Source organism: Marmota flaviventris, chromosome 1 (assembly GCF_047511675.1).
Source record: "Marmota flaviventris isolate mMarFla1 chromosome 1, mMarFla1.hap1, whole genome shotgun sequence".
Taxonomy (NCBI): Eukaryota; Metazoa; Chordata; class Mammalia; order Rodentia; family Sciuridae; genus Marmota; species Marmota flaviventris.
Window position 1 is genome coordinate 35,566,102 of NC_092498.1, and position 20,247 is coordinate 35,586,348.

Below are 20,247 nucleotides of genomic sequence, written 5' to 3' on the forward strand. Positions count from 1 at the left end.
AATGAGTATAATAAATAGTAGCTAACTTATATATTATATTACTTAATTATTCAATGACAGAAGTATTATAATTATAATTTTACAGATGAGAATATGAAGGTTAAGGAAAACTTGGGGTCAAAAATTATAACATTGAAAAAAGTCAAGATCAGAAAGGAATAATTGAAGGGGAAATAGAGCAAATTTGTATTTGACAATGAAATTGATTTAACAAAATATATTCATTGATATAACAGAATATGTTTCAATAATTTAATTGACATATGAGCCAGATGCAGTGGTTCATGCCTGTAATGCCAGCAGTTTGGGAGGCAAAGGCAGAAGGATTGCAAGTTCAAAGCCAGCCTTGGCAAGTTAATGAGGCCCTATGCAACTTAGCAACTTAGACCCTATCTCAAAAATAAAAAGGGCTGGGGATGTGGCTCTGTAGTTAGACGCCCCTGGGCTCAATCCCTGGTGCGCACACATACACACCAAAACAAACAAACAAAAAAAAAACTGACATTATGTTGTATTTAAAAACATGGAACAATGCATATGATATGCTATTAGACACAAAATAATATTTCCTTATTAGATGTACATGCACATTTCTGCATACATGTTGTAACTAAAGGAACAATGCAGTATACAAGAGCATTCGGAGTCTTACAGTTCAGATTTGAGTTCAGGCTCCATCACTTAATGACCTTGTAGTGATGAATAAGTCCCTTAACTTTCCTTTACCTTATTTTCCTCATCAGTAAAATTAGAATAACCACAGTATCCACTATGTGGAGTTCAGCTGAGAATTGAGTGAAATGGTACCCATAAAGCCTTGAACTATGGGAAATTTGAACATAGTCTCTTATACACAGTCCGTGTTCCCGTGTGTTACTTGTTGTCATTGTTAGCTACTCTGAAATTCCAGTGAGGAAATTAGTACTGTATTTTAGCCATTAAAATTTTAATAGGCACACTGAAAAAAGCAGCACTGTGCGGGTGGCTTTTAAGTATTTGCCTCACGAATTCAACCTAAAGCTGTATCACAAATCATGCAGTGCTTTGTGCGGTTCATGGCTGCACTAGCTAGTCCCCTTGGCCCCTTCTGGCTCTAAGAGTCTATAAATCTTCCCAGCATAATCCCACAGCTCTGCATCAAGACGAGTATCAGCGAGAACTCACTCCTTCCCTGTAGGCCCCCAAACCCAGCAACAGCCTGAACAGGGAAATGGAGGAAAACTTTGTACTTATAAAACATTTACTACTACTTTCCCTCTGTGGCATATTTTCTTTAAATAAGCTTTCTTCACCTACATTCTTCCTTAAATATGTTATTCTGTTATGAAACACCAAAAAGACCAAGCTATATAATTAAGTTACCTGTACACTTTATGTTTTCTTTTTTTTTTTTCTGTTTGACTTTGTTTTTATATTGGTTGGTGTCCAGGACAAAAATAAGTGAGATTCAAGCTGAGTCATTTGAGGAGGGTTTAATAAAGGAACTAATTACCAAGTGTAGGCAGGGCACAGAGAAGCCAGCCATGAAAGGCAGTTCTCCACACAGAGGGAGCCACGGCTACCCCTAGGCCAGAGGATCAGGTGAGGAAGGAAGGCTCATTGTGTGCAAAGGGCTGCCTAGTACCTGTTGTCTTCAGTAAGGGAATGGAGCCAATGTAAGGTGATTAGGCAAAGTACAGCAGGACAGGAGGCCAGGGATAAATATCCCATCCTTATTCTCCTCCCACTGTCTGATCCCCAGTTGAAGCCTCCCATTGAGCAAACCCAACTGGAAAACAGGACTAGGAGCCTGTCATGCTGCTCACACAGGTAAGAAGCACATTCAGGGCACCTGTTCAGGTAAAGAAAACTGGCAGGAACCTTAGGAGGGAAGAAAGGAAGGTAATCAATACATTTTGTCCTTCATTGTTTTGAATCAAAAGGAAGCTACTAAGCTGAAATTCAAATAAAGAAATATCTAGAGTGAAACCAAATGTTCTCCTCTGGACACCCCAGGGGGCTAGTTTCTCGTGGACCCATCCAAACAAACAAAAATAAGAAATAACTCTTCAATTTGTACATATTCTGAAATCTTCCCTTTTAACACAAAATCATTATGTGTGATTTGTAAAGCTGTATTTTAAGGAAAATTAAGTATATTGGGATTTATGTGAAACAGAGGAAAGGTTTTTGGTGGACCAGAAATTGTATGGATCCCTAAAAAGGAAAGTACATGGGTAACCACAGCAATAATTCTCAGCCCTAGCAGGAAATTACAGAAGCAGGGAAAAATGCCAATTCCAAAATATGGAACTGATCACCGCTGAAAACAGGCTTCTCAGTGGCAAGGTCATAAGCCATGAGATAAGAAAACAAACAACAACAACAAAAAAAACATGGCCTATATACACAATGGTGTTTTAGTTATCTATAAAGAATAATGAAATTTTGGCATTTGCTGGTAAATGGATGGAACTGGAAAACATCGTGCTAAATGAAATACGCCAGACCCAGAAAGTCGAAGGTCAGATATTTCCTTTCATATGGATGCTAGAGCAAAATAAGGGGAAAGAAAAGGAGGGGGATCTAATGAAAATAGAAGGGACATCAGTGGTGTAGAAGAAGGGATTGATTGGGAGAGAGCAGGAATGGGAAGCAGGAGGAAATGTGGAATGATATTAAACAAAATACACTATGCACATATACGGACATACCACAGTGAATTCCACCTTAATGTATGTACAAAGCACCAATTTAAGAGAGAAAGAAAGAAAAAAAGAAAGAAGGAAGGAAGGAAGGAAGGAAGAAAGAATAAATAGCTCTGATGGTGGCACATGCCTGTAACCCCAGTGGCTCCGGAGACTGAGGCAGGAGGATTACAAGTTCAATGCCAGCCTCAGCAATTTAGCAAGGTATTAAGCAACTCAATGAGATCCTGTCTCTAAATAAAAATACAAAAAAGGGCTGGGGATGTGGCTCAGTATTTGAGTGTCCCTGGCTTGAATCCCCAGTAGCAAAACAATCAATCAATGGAAGACCAGGAGAGTAGAAGGAGGGGAACAGGTGGAGGGAAGAGGGAAGGGAATAGGAAGCACTGGGGACTGAAACGGAGCAAATTATATTCCATGCATATATGAATATGTCAAAATGAACCCCACTGTTATGTATAACTATAATGGACTAATAAAAACATTTTTAAATTAAGGAAAACAATATTTAGTCAAACTATTTTTTTAACAAAGAGGATGAATTTGTGGATGAAGAAAACAAGTAGAAGCCATTAGCTTGAGTCTTTATTAAAACCACCACAACATAAGTTCAGTTTAAGACAGCTGTTCTGCTGGGAGCAGACAGCTGAAGAACAGACGTGCTACACTGAGGAAGCTCAGTCGGTATTCCACTGTGATCTGAGAACTGTTCACCGTCCAATTGACAGAAGGAATGAGGAACTCAGACTGCCTGAGTCATGGGACAGGATTTGGGGACTGCAAGACAGGAGCTAAGGTTTCAGCAGCTGGTAGTCATTTGAGTTTAGCAGGAAGGGCGAGGAGGCAGAGGTGAGGCCAGATCTTCCCAGCATCTATGGAATAAATCAGATGTTCAGTTTCTCTCCAAAATTAAGGTCATTTTCAAACAATGTTTATATCTACCTTCTTTGTAAGAATTACTGGAGGATGTTATATTCCATGCTTTTATAATTATGTCAAAATGAATTCTATTGTATTTAAGGATAAAAAAGAACCCAAAAAATGCAAAAAAAAAAAAAAAAGAATTATTAGCAGATGATTTCAGCAAGAAGAAAACCAAATCTGAGAAAAAATAATTAACAAAAAACATGGTGAACAAAGGCATCATTTTAAAAATGTTGCTAACTTGAAATTAGTTGTGTGTGTATATATATATATATATATATATATATATATATATATATATATATATCTGTGTTAAATAAACAATTTGGAAATAAAATTCCATAAATTATTAATATAGTAGTGGGGGGAGCAAGGACCAGTATATAAGGAAATATATGCACACTAAATTCTTTGTTTTGTAAAGAAGGATAGCACATAGATATTCTTGACATTTTAGAAAGGAAGTATGAGTTTCTATATGTGAATTAAAATGTACAGAGCCCCAAACTGAAGAATAGATAAAAATACATTACCATCAAAGCAGAAGGAGGAACACATTGAAAAATACAATCTAATCCACAGGATGCAAGAAAGCTTAAAATTATCTTGATAAATAAACAAATAGTAAAACTAATAGAAATCTATCTCTATCTACAATAGATGTAAACAATTTTATCAGCCCTAGTAAGAAAGATATGTCAGTTTGGTTAAAAATAGAACCTATCTATCTATTATTTACCAGAGACAAATGTAAAAACATGTAATAGAATTGTTGACAATGAAGGAATATAAAAAAACATATATACTTTCCAAGTACTCACATGATGATTCTACAACAATAGTACTACCAAACGAAGTAGAATTCAAGGTAAAAATTTCTGGAACTCAAAAAAGATATTTAATATTGATAAAGGAAAAATCTACTAGGAAGCTGTAACTTTTTATTTTTAAAAAATTGTTTCTAATTTGTTATATATGACAGCAGAATGCATTTCAATTCATATTATACATATAGAGCACAATTTTTTACATCTCTGGTTGTTCACAACGTAGAGACACCATTCATGTCTTTATACATGTACTTAGAGTAATAATGTCTACCTCATTCCACTGTCTTTCCTTCCCCCGTACTCCCTTCCATCCTAGAGTTCGTCTATTCCTCCCATGCTTCCCCACACCATCCTCATTATGATTCAGCATCCTTATATCAGAGAAAACATTTAGCATTTGGTTTTTTGAGATTGTCTTAAGAAAGATGTAACATTAATGAACCTTTATGGATATGAAGTATGTTCAAAATATATAAAATACAAGTTAATAAAAATATTTGTAAGTATTCAAAATATACAAATTCTTAATAGTTGTGTGAAACATAGTTTTTCAGATTAGTCAAAAAGTAGGCAGGAGTAAGAACTGGAGAATATAATTAAAAATCTTCAGAAAATAGACATAAAAAGCAACATAACACAGATGAACTCATTAAAATATTAATAATCTTTTATGACATTGTAAAAAAAATAAAAATAAAAAGATTGCCAGAATATTTATATATCATGAGTTTAAAACAGATTCTCAAATAAGTCTTGAGATAAAGACAAAATCAAAGAGATAGTTCCAAAATATTTTGAGCTGAATAACAATGAGTGTCACAGGTTCCCAAGACCATCCCAATATTTGGAGATTCATTAAAGGAATCATGAAACTCAGCATATAGCTGTACCCATCACTAACTGTTATTACAATATTGTGATAAAGATAGACATCCAGATCATAAGATGAAAAAAGACCCATGTACAGGCTTTCTAACACTCTCTCCCTCCCATGAGGGGCACTCAACGCACTCCTCTCCCAGCAATAAGTATACAGCAGCATGTGTACAATGTTTCTGCCTAGGAAAGCTTATTAGAGACTTAGAACCCAAAGGGTCCCCCCCCCCCCCGCCCCATAACAAAACTCCAGACTCCCAGAAGGAAAGCAGTTGTTTAGCATAAAGCACCTTGTTTGTATAGTTTAGTCACACTTAGCAACACTCTCTTCCTACAAGGAAAGTTTGTATCAGTGAGTTAACCAGTCCAGTTCTCAGATGCTGGCCAACTTCAAGTCTGCAGGTCTTTTTAAGGAGAGCAATATTAGAATTGCCATGTTAACCTATTTCTGTATACTGTGTAAGACTTGTATCAAAACCTGGATATGAAACCAGTGCCATGCTCAGGAGGAAATGTAGAGCCATAAGTGGATTTCTTGCAGATAAAAAAGGTTAAAGTTCAATGAATAAGTGAACTAAATAAATGACACTAAAATGAATAAAATAGTCCAATGAAAGCAGATTAAAAGAATTAATATAAAAGCTAGATATTAAGAAAACAACAATCTATAAAAACAGACACCAAATAATAGACCTACCTCTTTGAAATTATAAGCTTTGGAAAGTTATAATAAAGAAAAAAGAGACAAAGTAAAACTTGACATTGATGGAAAACTAAGCTATAGATAAAAGGATTTTGAAAACACTCTTAATATGATATAAAATTCTATACCAATTTATGTGAAAATATCAGTGAGCCCATAGTTTTTAATATTAGATGCTATAAATATTAAAGTTTGATAATTAAAATAGACCAATAACCATGAATTTATAACTATACTCATTAACCATACCCCTCCCCCACAGGAAACACCCAAAAGGCAGTGGCCCAAGGCCATTGAATACAAAATGTTAACCAAAACTTCAGCATTTTCCTTTTCTTTTTTTTTTTTTTAACAAAGTGTTTTGTAAATATAAAATAGGAAATCAGGCCAAATTAATCACCTAACACAATTAACAAGGTCAGTCTAACCCTGAAGGAAAATATCCAACTCATTAATAAGATCAGTCTAACCTGATACAAAACCAAAAAGAATTCTAGAAAATTGTAGGTCATGCACATGCTACATAAGCAAATAATATAAGTTAAAAATTGATTTACATGCTAACTATACATGCTATATAAAAGGTATGCAGCATATGATTATATAATGTATATGTGTGTATATTACATATTTATATGTTGTATATACTATAAAAATCTTATATGTATATAGACGAATACATAATACATATACTCACACAAAACAATTAAATAAGATTTTGGAGAGACACAACATTAAGAAGCTTATCCATATAAATTACCTCAATAGCATAAACACAAAGGCTCATCTCACATTCTGTTCTGCCTGTACCTGCTCTCCCCCATCTGCCTTTCTGGAGGTATTGACAATCTGACTCTAAAATTTATATGAAAGTGTAAGTGACCTAAAATAGTCAAAATAATCTTGAAAAACTTGAACTCATACGTTCCAACATCAAAACTTACTATAAAACCACTGTAATCCAAACAGTCCTGCCCTGGCATGAGGCCAGACGTATTGATCCATGGAACAGAACTGAGAATTCAGAATCAAACTGAAAATTTATGGTCAATTAATTTTCATCAAGTGTGCTCAAAGAATTCAGTGGAGGAAAGGATAGCTTTGTCATCTGGATATCCATGTGCAAAAGAATGAAGTAGGACTCCTTACCTACACCACATACAAAAATTAACTCCCAGTGGATCACAGACTTACTAAATATAAGAGCTAATATTATGAAAATCTTGGCAGAAACCACAGAAATAAATTTTTATGGCCTTGATTTAGGCAAATGCTTCATAGACATGCAACCAAAGGCAAAAGTGATACTAGAAAAAATAGACAAAGTTTTCTAAACCATATCACAGTTAAAAATGTTTCTCTGTCAAAGGATATACTATTTAAAATGTGAAAACAGCACCAATGGAATGTGAGAAAGAATTTGAAAATGTCTACTAAGGGACTTGTATCCAGAATATATATTCAAAGATCTTAGAACTTGATAATAAAAAGGCAATTATAAAATGAGCAAGGATCTGAATAGACATTTTCAAAGAAGATATATGGATAGCCAACAAGATATGAAAAGCTGTTCAATGTCACTAGCCACTGGGGAAAGGTAAATCAAACTCACAGTGAGGTACCTTTTCACCCCTACTAGGATGGCTATAATCAAAGACAGGTAATGCTAAGTGTAAGAAAAAATGTGGAGAAATTGGGACCCTCATACATTGCTTTTTAGAATGCAAAATTCTGCAGTCTCTGGTAAAATATTTGGTAGTTCCTCAAAACGTTAATTATAAGAGTTACTGTAATGACCTACAAATTCTATTCCTAGGTGTATCCCCAAGAGAAATGAAAACACATGTTTACACAAAAACATGTACTTAAATGCTTATAGCAGTATAATTCAGAGACAAAAAGTGGAACTAGCTCAAATGTCCATCAACTGATTAATGAATAAACAAAACACAATATACCTGTAAAATGGAACCTTATCCAGCAATAAAATAAAATATTAAAAAGGGCTTAACAAGGATCAGCTTTGAAAATGTTTTGCTAAGTAAGCCATTCACAAAAAAATAAAAAATAAATCACAGAAGAGGCAAATCCACAGTGACAGAAGGTAGATTAGTGTGTGCTAAGGAGTAGACAGGTCGGGTACATGGGGGATAACTGCTAAGAGTAGAGAGTTTCTTTCTGAGATAATAACCATGTTCTAATATTACTTGTGATGCTCTGATACTATAGTAAAACAAAATTCACTGTATACTGTCATGTCTGTGGCATGCCTAAGAAATGTCCTATTATGGAGAAACACAAGGCATGAAGAATATGGTCAAAAGTGTAATGTAGAGCCCATTAAGCCACATACTGGTGCTGTACATACTTGTGGCAGGGCGAAAGAAGCCTTCTCTCCATCCTACCTGGGACCATAGAGCACACAATGGGGTGACTGTAGCTGAAAGGGCTTGCTTCAGAGCCTACTCAGATCATTCCATCTTAAGAAGCAGATGTTTATAGTGCTACTACGTATTGTGTGTATAGGGTTGTGAACAACTGATGGAATTCAATCATTCTCTTATTAATTTACTTATAAATTTACTGACTATTGACTCATGTGAAACACTACTGTGACATTCATTTTTGTAATAGCCATTGTACTAAGCATTAACGTGGCAGAGGTGAGATACATCTTAGTCTTTTGCCCGGGAACCAACACATTATTTCCAAAAGTGGTGAATAAAGGCAAGAAATCAAACATATATCCTATCTTTACTATAAAATCTGTTATACAGTTTCTCTGTGTTCAAGTATGCTAGCGAACAAATGAAGAAGAAATGTAAAAATTAGTATAGCACTATTTTGTAGCACCCAAAGAACAAATACATCTAGGCAGTGGTCATCTTTGGCTGCTAACATCACAAAAGAGAAATCAGCAGGTAAGATGTGCCTCTTGGTGGAATTGCACAACATAACACATGAAATCTTGCCAAAAAAAAAAAAAAATCAAAGTTGAGCAAGTTTTCTAGATCCAACTAACAATTTAGAGGAAGTGTAAAGGTCACAGAAACCTAATAAATGACTTCATATGAATACAATCATAAATAGCCAGACTGTAAAGTCTAAAGAAAAGTACTGAGATCCTCAACAAATACATTTTAAGATTAAGGTAAAGGAAATGGAAGAGTAACTTATAGATGAAATGAAACTTCAGAAACCTATTAAACAATTGCAATCTAAAGACATTCTTTGACTCCTACTTGAAGAATTTTTTTTTTAATTATGAGACAATCAGAAAAGTTTGAACACTGGATATTTGATGACAAGCAGGAAGTCTTGTTAATGTTTAGATATGATAATGATATTCAGTTATGATTAAACAATATATGAGTCACAGCCTGTGATCTCAAGAAGCTCACAGTAAGTGGTGGAAACATGCAGGTTAAAAATAAATGACTAACATGCAAGTTAATGAAGCTATCCCAGCAGTAAGTGGGAAGTATCGTGGAATACAGAGGGGACCACTTAGGAGGCTGGAGAAGTAGTTCCTGTTTAAGAGAAAGATGAATCTTGAAGGTTGACAAGTTTTTCAGGGGATCAGGAAAGGAGGGAGCTCCAAAACAAGCAAGAAATATGAACAAAGACAAAAAGGTGGGGGCAAAAACCAATGTGTTCCAAAGAGTGCAAATATTTGAGCATGGTGGTCAGCACAGAGCAGGTGGTGAAAGATGAGGTTGAACAGACAGGCTTGCCTGAGCTCATACAGGATCTCTCTTGATTCCATATTAGGAACAATGGGGTACCTTAGCTTTATTTTTTTAATTATTTTCAGATATGGAAGAAATGTCACTAAAGAGTTATAAGCAAGTTTCTCTTTGTAGAGGTGAAGACTTCAATGTACTTTGGCAGGGTTTTTTTTTCCATTTTTTTTCCAACACATAATAGCTGTGTTGTTTACTTTTCACTGATGTGACCAAAATACCTGACATAAGCAACTTGTTGTAGGAAAGTTTTATTTTGACTCATGGCTTCACTCTATGGTTGCCTTGTTCCATTGCTTGGGCCTGAGGTGCATCAGAAAATCATGGAGGAAAGGCGTGGCGGAGGAGAGCTGTTCAGCTCACGGCAGCCAGGAAAGAAAGAGAGAAGGGGAGAGAGAGAGAGACAGAAAGAGAGAGAAAAAGAAGAAGAAGGAGGAGGGAGAGGGAGGAGGAGGAGAGGTGAAGCAGCCAGAGAAAATAAAAACCTGTTCAGGGCACCCTCCCATTGACCTACTTTCTCGACCAAGGGCCCACCTCCCAGTAGCCCAGTCAGTGTCATTGGACTGATCCACTGATGAGGTCAGACCCCCCCTCCAGGATCCAATCATTTCCCATAAGCCCCACCTCTAAACAAATAAGACTTTGGGGAACATTCCAGGTACAAACCCTAACAGCAAAAGGAAGACTTTATCAGAAAAAAAAAAAATCAAGAATTGTACTTGGACAAAGTCATGTGAAAGAAAAGCATTGTTACCAAACAAGAAGTATTTCACACTGTTTGAGCTTTATAAAGAAAGTTCCAGGAATGATTGTATTAAGAAAAACTCTCCTATTAAAGCATTTGGATCTCTTGACACTGTAGAAATACAATACAAATGGTGGTTTGTTGGACATTGAATGCAATGAATCTTGAAGATTAAGCTTGGCAAACCCATTCTTGATCATTTACGTTTACTACTGAGACACTTAAGTCACTGTTCATTTTCACAATAATCATTGTTTTAGTAGTTTATATAATTTCTCCAAACATTTCAAAACATTTGAGATAATGAAGTGACTACTAACTACTACATAGATACAGTACGACAGGTTTGTTAGTTTTTCATTTCTGTGACAAAATAGTGGAGAAAATTAACTTAAGCAGTAAAAATATATTTTGGCTCACAGTTTCAGAGGTTTCAGTCCACAGTCCTTGCCCCCATCACTGTGGGCTTGCGGTGTGATAGAAGATCATGGAGGGGAGTACGTGTTGGAACAAAATTACTCACCAAATGGCAGCCAGGAAGCAGAGAAAGACAGAAGGGGTAGGGAGCAGCGAAGGACAAGAGATGCCCTTGGAGGACACATCCCTGGTGACCTACTTTTTCCAATGAGGCCTCTCTCCTAAGATTTCCATCACCTTCCAACAGTGCTACTAGCTGGGGACCAAGCCTTCGACACACGAGTGCTTGGGGGACATTCCAGATCCAAACTGTAACCACAGGGTTGTACTTAATTATTTTCTTGGTAAATAAGGGGTATGAGAATAGGAAGTTTGGTGAAAGAGAGAGAGAGAGAGAGAGAGAGAGAGAGAGAGAGAGAGAGAGAGAAATATGTGATCTTAAGGCTTTTCTTAACCTTCAAATATAGCTGCTAAGATTTTACCGATAAGGAATTGGTTTCCTTTCCCTCCTCACCTCTTCTTCCCTTCTCTGTCACTCCCTTTCTGTCTCCTTCTTTAGGAGGGCTGTACACAGAGACAGGCCCACATAAATACAGTTATCTGATACTAGACAAAGGCGCCAAAAACATACAGTGGAGAAAAGATAGCCTCTTCAACAAATGGTGCTGGGAAAACTGGAAATCCATATTTAGGAAAATGAAATTATACCTCCATCTCTCACTCTGAACAAAATTCAACTCAAGTAGATCAAGGACCTAGGAATTAGGACAGAGACCCTAAGCCTAATAGAACAAGTAGGCCCAAATCTTCCTCATGTTGGCCTAGGACCTGACTGCCTTAACAAGACTCCTAAAGCACAAGAAATAAAATCAAGAATCAATAAATGGGATGGTTTCAAACTAAAAAGCTTCTTCTCAGCAAAGGAAACAATCGGTAATGTGAAAAGAAAGCCTACAGAATGGGAGAAAATCTTTACCACACACACATCAGATAGAGCACTGATCTCCAGGATGTGTAAAGAACTCAAAAAACTTAACACCAAAAAAACTGATCTGATCAATAAATGGGCTAAGGCACTGAACAGACACTTCACAGAAGAATAAATACAATTGATCAACAAATATATGAAAAAATGTTCAACATCTCTAGCCATTAGAAAAATTCAAATCAAAACTACTGTAAAATTTCATCTCACTGCAGTCAGAATGGCAATTATCAAGAATACTAACAAGAATAAATGTTGGCAAGGATGTGGGGGAAAAGGTACACTCATACATTGCTGGTGGAATTGCAAATTGGTACAACCATTATGGAAAGCAGGATGGAGATTCCTTAGAAACTTGTAATGGAACCACCATTTGACCCAGCTATCTCATTCCTTGATATATACCCAGAGTACTTAAAATCAGCATACTACCGTGATGCAGCCACATCAATGTTTATAGCAGCACAATTCACAATAGCTAAATTGTGGAACCAACCTAGATGTCCTTCAAGAAATGAATGCATAAAGATACCTGGTATAAATAAACAATGGAATATTACTTAGCCCATAAAGAAGAATGAGATTATGGCATTTGCAGGTAAATGAATGGAGATGAAGAATATCATGCTAAGCAAAATAAGCCAATCCCCCAAAACCAAAGGCCAAATGTTTTCTCTGATATGTGGATGCTGACCCATAATGGAGTGGGGAGGAGGCAAGGGAAGAATAGAGGAACTTTGGATTGGGCAGAGTGGAGTGAGGGGATGGGGGGTTATGGGGATGAGAAAAATGGTGGAATAATGATGGAATAAGACAGACATTATATGTACATGTATGATTGCAGGAATGGTGTGACTCTGCACGGTGTACAACCAGAGAAACGAAAAGTTGTGCTCCATTTGTGTGCAATGAATCCAAATGCATTCTGCTGTCATGTGTAACTAATTGGAACAAACACAAAAGAAGAGGGATGTACATACGCACCTGTCACAGTCTGGTAAACCTGCACCTAGAGGTTCTCGGCTGAGTTCTGTTCTGATGATGCTAATAAATGCACCACAGCAGAACCATTGCCTTTCAGGAGCGACATTTTTCCCTAGAAATTTTTTATAGAATCTTGGCTGCCCTGTGCCTGAAAAGTATTACTTATTTATTCTTGAAAAAAAATACACCTCTTTTTCTTCAAAAATTTGCTCAAGGAAGATTGTGAGACCAGGAAGTTCTTCATGTTTGTTTCTTCACCGTGACAAACAAGAATATGGAAAGAAATGTGCCTGGATTTGGGGTAGGGTAGACTGTACTGCCGTGCTCCCACAGATGGTCATGTTCCCAACAAGCAGGACTTAGGAGAACACATGGTTGCCTATTGTGAAGGCTTTGCCTGAGCCTTGAAATCTGTGGGTTGGAGTGGGAGTGATCCCTCACCTCCTTCCCATAAATTTCTCTCAAAGGAATGGGTGTTTACAGTTTTTTCTGGGACAATGAAAGAGAAAACTATGGAGAAAAGAAGAGGGAATATTCTTCTTGCTTCAGTAGAAAAGAAAAAAAGCTCTCTGGAAAGGCTCCTTATCAGAGGTCAATTTGCTTTTGCTATGGACTAGGAAAGTACTTGACATCTGGGATCTTGAGAACCTAAGAGCAGCCAGTTCTGTATAGCTACAATAACTAAGATTTCAGCAAAAGTTCGCACACATCAGAGTCCAGCCTGGTTATCCTCTAGGGAGATCTCACCCCCTAGAGTAAGAGTTTGGTGGCTTTTCACTGTTTCCTGCTTCTGGAGAATCTAGACTAATACATCAACCAAACCATCATACAAGTAGGAAGATAGATTAAAGAAATTTTCAGGCAATCCAAGTAAAACAAACAAACAGAATTTACCTCGCATGTACTCTTTCTTAAATTTTTGGGGGGAGTGAGAAGGAGGGAGTATCAGGAATTGAACCCAGGAGCATTTAGGAGCCACATCCTCAGCCCTTTTTATTTTCATTTTCTTGAGACAGGCTCTTGCTCAGTTGCTTAGGGCCTCTCTAAATTGTCGAGGCTGGCTTTGAACTTGAGATCTCCCTGACTCAGCCTCCCAAGCCACTGAGATTACAGGTGTGCACCACTGTGCTCAGCTCTTTCTCAAATTTTTTAAAAAGCTATTTTTAGCTGCAGATGGACATAATACCTTTAGTTTGCTTATTTAGTTTTTTTTTTTTTTTTAAATCTGGTGCTGGGGATCAAACCCAGGGCCTCACATGTGCTAGGCTAGCACTCTACCACTGAGTCACAACCCCAGTCCCTCAAATCTTGATTGTCAATATGCACAGCAGAGGAGAAGACCAAAGAAAAGTGGGAAATGTGGGAAACAAACCTAGACACAAGAAAGAAATGAAATAAACTCCCCCAGAAAATTGTAAAGGTACGCTTCAGAGTGAGAGGCCCTAGAAAAGGAGAACTTCTAGCTTAGGCAGAGAAGTGTTAGCATGTAGCATAGGATAGGGTTGTCACCACTGGGATCCCTGTTCACATTCTACCAGCTCTTAAACCCAAGGGCACAAGGTTCAGGAGAACTGGCCCAGGGCTGATAACATCTGTGTTCTTCCTTCCTAGTCCTATGCCTAGATCATCCCAGGACCCTTATTTCATCCATGAAAAAGTTTTGCTTTAATATATTCCTGAGATCAGGCCTGGGTGAGCTACAAACAGAAAACAGAAAGCTATCCATTCCACAAATCATATTTTTCTTGGTATCTACTTCCAGATCTATCCCACCTTTCTGCCAAATTTCTTGTGTCCCAGGACTAATTCTTGGCTTTGCCCACTGGTTCACAGAAAAGGATAATTGTATGCTCCAAAGAAAACTATAGGCAGCTTATAGGCTAGAAATTCTCTTCTCTTGGAGCTTTCACATAATACTTGCAATATTCCCTTTTCTTCACACAGCAAGGTTTGCACTTTTTATGCAACTAACAAATAAATATGTTGTGTAGAGAATATATAAACAGAAGGCAAAATTATTAAAAAAAAAGAAAAACTAAGGAATTGATAGACACAAAAAATAGAAAAGTGTTTTTCTTTGGGAGCAAAGGCTACATAAGGCATTTAAAATTGGGGAGTATATTTAATTTCTTAACCTGTTAATTGTATAATCATAGACATTCTTCAAACCTTATGTATATGAACTATGTCTTTTTTAGTACACATGCTGCATAACAGACACACACACAATTAAAAGTCACACTATTCAGACAAGCCCCTGCCATAGCTCCATCATCTGAAGTTTGTCCTCCATACACCAATCTTGCATGGTGACAGCACAGTGATGCTGACCAGGAAGTAACCTGCCTCTTGAAAGGAAGCATGAAGCAAAACTGTGTATACAAGGAGCCAGAGACGCATTTTAATGTTGCTGGCTGACTTTGCCCCCCCCCCAATTGTGAACCAACACATAAAACTGAAATAAAGTCTCCTTCCTCCCTTCGACCCCATGCCCTTGAAACTGAAAAGCACTTTAAAAGAGTTAAATAAAATCTTTTGTATTAAAAAATATATTGTAAGTGAATCATCTCATGGACCAAATAGTATATGCAAAACTAATTTAGGTTTGTAAGAAATGGCAGATAAAAATATAATATTGGGGCAAGAGGGATAAGAAGAAATTAAAAGCTAATAAAAGAGAGAAATAAACCCACCCCAAGTTGAAATCTCCACAGAAAGGAGGGAGGGAGCCTCAGTAGAAGACAATTTTGGTAGATATTTCCTTTCCTTTCTTTCTTCCCTAAGCTGAAGCATGTAACCTCAATTCTAAAAAAATATTTACTATATATCCTGTTTATTCAAAAGAAAACTTTCTGCTACAAGTAGAGATAATTTCTAATTTTGTTCATTATTAAGCATAAAGAAATACTTAAGGAAGTTAAAAAACTTCTCTTACTGCAATTTCATAAAATGCTATTTCCTAATGCACATTAATGACCTCTTTTAAATAGATATTAAGTCTATTAGGTAAATACATCATTCTGCACTACAGCCTTTTTTCAATTTTGATTCAATTATGTTAGGCTATAAAAAATGTATTCTATTGTTGCATAGATATATTTTGGATGGTTTAAAATTTTTTTTTTATTTTAATGGCTTCTTTGGTGCCCCAGTATTTTATGATTCTAATCCATAATGATCAAGGGTGAGTTTGTTTTGTACCATTTCAGGAGGGTAAAGCTTATATTGCATTCCTCAGGCATAATAGATCAGAAAGACAGATTGATTCACTCATCTCTCCATTCATTCGCTCATTCATTCATTCATCACAATTCAACTGTCTTACACAGCTGTAAGATATTGTGGTAAGCACAGTAGGGGAAATATCCATGACTTGGACAATAGAGCTAACATCAAAATGCTTACTGTATAATGAAAAGACAAGATATGCCAAATAACTTAATAGCATTAATGTTTGTAACAGAAATACAGAAAAAAAAAAAAAAAAACATGATTACCTCTGTAACCGCAGAGACCATTTTACTCTAGCTCTCTGGTAATCCCCTGCACCTGGGTTGCACAGAATTGTCACAAGTACTCTTGCTCCTTGAGTGGCATTGGGGGATGAAAGAATGAAAAAGCAGGTAACATGTGACCTGGGCTTGGATGATGGAAGAGTCTGGTCATCAGAAGATTGATGACAGTTTCAAGAATGAAGGTAATTCTGCTGAGTCATTTTGATTGCTCTAATTCAGTTCTTTTCAACAGTAAGTACACCAGTAAGATCTTTGACCTTCCTTTCCACACTGTTCTGTCAAAACCACCTGAAAAAGCATAAATGAACATAAGGGCAAATGCAGTCCAGGAATTAAGAGAAATTTGTTCAACTATAATCCAACCATCAAATGAATGCTGGTCTTTTCAGAGAAGTCATATAGGGATGTTATGAACATAGTCCACGATACAAATATTATTGATTATGCACTCTGAATTCTGGAAATTGCCTTCAGAATCTGGGCCAGCTACTTTTAAACATCTGTGATGATCACATTTTTTCATTCAAAATGGTTTTGATATTTGAGATATTTCCTCTACTTAAATGTACAAATAGATCAGTTGAACAATATTTGCCAAATATCTTAGAGAGGTATTCCAGTTACCACCTCCGAGCATTTTCTGTACATGATGGCAAGTATATGAAGTGAAAGGAAGACTGGTTTGCGTTATTATTTTATTTAAATAAATCTTCAACTATGCACTATACTGCAATGGAATGTTTTTTAAAAGCTCATTGAAACTGAAGTACTAATTAACTATGTACTAGAGCTTTTGAGTTGCCAGCAACTCAATAAAAACTTGCAGAAAGGTAAGACTAACAACTTGAAATCCTTAGATTATCTTAAAAAAAAAAATGAGATGGAGTCTCACTGTGTTGCCCAGGCTGGTCTTGAGCTTTTGGGTTCAAGCAATTCTTCAGTCTCATCCTCTCAAGTAGCTGGGATTACAGGCAAGAGATACCATGCCTGGTTTAGATCATCATGGTAAAGAGAATCATAGAACAAAAATTCTTTAAATTAATGAGAAACAGAGAGGTGCTGCTGAACTAGGGAGAAAAAAAGAAGCCTTGCAAAATTTCAAACAATGGATGAGCATCTCTAGTATAAGACCCTGCAGTGTTGCAAACTTAAAGCAATGGAAATCCTAGTTTAAAAAGCATGGGATGACTCATAAAAGGGTCTTGTCTTTGTTTCTACATGGTTAATATGATTTCTCTTGTATATTCAACTTAATACATTATTGATGGTGTCAGTGTCTTACATGCTAAAAACATAACAGTGTTTTTATCTCAATGTCCAGGATAGACTAATCTGCTGCCCACCATCTTTCTTTGTTAACTGTGTATTCCTACCATTATTCAGTGATATTCTAATATACTCTGTCCTTACAGTTTACCCCAGAACAAAAGCAATTTGTTAATCCCTTCAAATCCTGGCAGCTTTTTTTTTACAGAAAACTTTAGAAAGTTCTATTAATCCTTAATAAAGAATACCAAAAATCCCTTGTGGTATATGGAATGATATATTTTAGTGGTTCTCAATAATGACTTCATCGTGGCACCATGATACTGACACATAATAATCACAAATCATGTGTGACACAATCCCAGGAGAGATGGAGGGCTGCAGAACAAATAAGATATTGTGAAAATTATGAACAATTCCCAACAATGCTACCCTCAAAAGACAGACTTAAGAAAATATATGTGAGTACAAGTGAATAAAAGTAATGCTATCTTGCTGCCTCACCATTTATCATGCTCTTTTTAAATTTCAAAACCTTAGAATTTTAACCATTCTTCTTAACACATTTGTTGTGATTTACTTTGAGTCTGATTCATAAACACCAAAATTTTATTCTCGCTGCCAACACTGCCATATTGTTCGTTCCTTGGTTCATTCATTCACACGCTGTTTACTTGCCACATATTCACTGAATGTCTGTGAGGCGTCAGGCTCTGTGACAGACAGAGATGCTATGGAGACAACTGGGGAGCCCCTGAAATCAGTTTCATCTGTTAATATCAATATGTTGAATGTCTGTGAATGCCAAACTGCTATTTTTTATTGGATTTCTATGACTGACAACTTGTAAAATCTTCCTTAAGGATCATTTTATTTTTCAAAATTACTGAGCACCTTCCTTCTTTTACTTAGTGTATATTTACTGATCACTGTTTCACAGAGAAGCTGAACAGAAAAATTTCAGGTTTTTTGTTTCCTGTGAGTTTTTGATACGAATAGCTATTGGCCAGCATATTATGCTACTTCCTTTCTTCTCTGAAATTAAAGGGAGATGGGGCATCCCATATACAACTAAAATAGATGAACAGCTTCCTAAACCAAAAAGATGAATGAAACCTATAGATAGCTTCTCAATAAAATTGAATTGGGCTGAACACTGACAGCTATCAAGGAAAAAAATGCATGTTTTGTTCAATTTCAGGCAATATGGGATATCAGAAAGTGCAAAGCCGTCTAGCCTAAAACCACCTAAAAATATTTGTAGGGAAAAATACTACAAAGTATGCTTTTGTATCTATGAAGGACATTATAAGAAATTATATAGGATTTATTTACTATATGGATAAATAATGCAAGGCTGGTAGCAAGGCAGGAACTCCAGCCTGGGAAGATGAGTTTGGTATTCCATGGCCCAAAGCACTGAGGTGGTCCTCCCCAGTACTGGTTCTGGACCAGTAGCATCATCATCATCTAGGAACTTGCTAGAGATGTATATTCCTAAACCCCTTCCTAAACCTACTAAATCAGTATTCTGGGATTTGAACCCACTAATCAGTGTTTTAAGAGAGACTACCGTGGTTCTAAAATTATAGCTTGTGTTAGACTCCTATAGAAAGCCTGTTAATTTCCTCACTGTATCGTCAGATTCAGTAGAATTATTATAAATTAAAACTGAAATTGTTCTCATGGCAAATCCCAGACCTATTAGATCAGAATCTACTGACATTAACAAGATCCCCAGTTGGCTTAAGCACATTGAAATTTGAGGACATTAGACTAGAGTAATGCCTTCCAAACATTTTTAGCTTGCAGAAAATTTCCTTTGTGGCACCGTACAAACACACTACAGTGGGGCCAGAAGTAAGGTGAATGAGGTTCCAGAATATCAAATTAAAGGAGGGACCCACTATTAAAGTCCTGCATCTGCACTTAAGTGAGTGAACACCTCCTCTAACTTTGCACACTAATTCATTCATTCATCTCATCCTAGTCCCAGCACCACATTATAGGGAAAAATCTTTGCTTCAGTGGAAAAACCACACATTATCTATATACATGATTCCCTGGTATCTGGTCTTAACTAGTCATTGTCTTTGAGCCAATTGACATCTTTGAAATAATTGATAGCAATGCAAAATAAGTTTTATCAGTAGATATACAAACTTTGTGCTGTAGAGTAAAAATTTAGTTGAAAATTCTTCCCTATAGTGGGAAGCAAAATCTGCCTCCATTTGCACTTTCAGTTCAAAATTTCTGATCAACAACTGTATTTGTTCTTTAAATTTCCTTTTGCACTGGTTATGATAAGTTCCCCTTATTGATTATGACTTAAATAAAACCTTCAATGTGTTTATCTTTATAGCTGTATAAATCATGATTTTTGCCCTGTTTAAAATTTCATCTTTTAAGAACATACACATGTACCCACACACGTGTGTACATATGTAAAGGGCCAGGTGGGATGACTCCAAAAGGATGCCCACACACTAATTGCTGGAACTTGTGAATATGTTACTTCACATGGCAAAAGGGACTTTGCAGATGTGATTATGGTAATGACCTAAAATAGTGA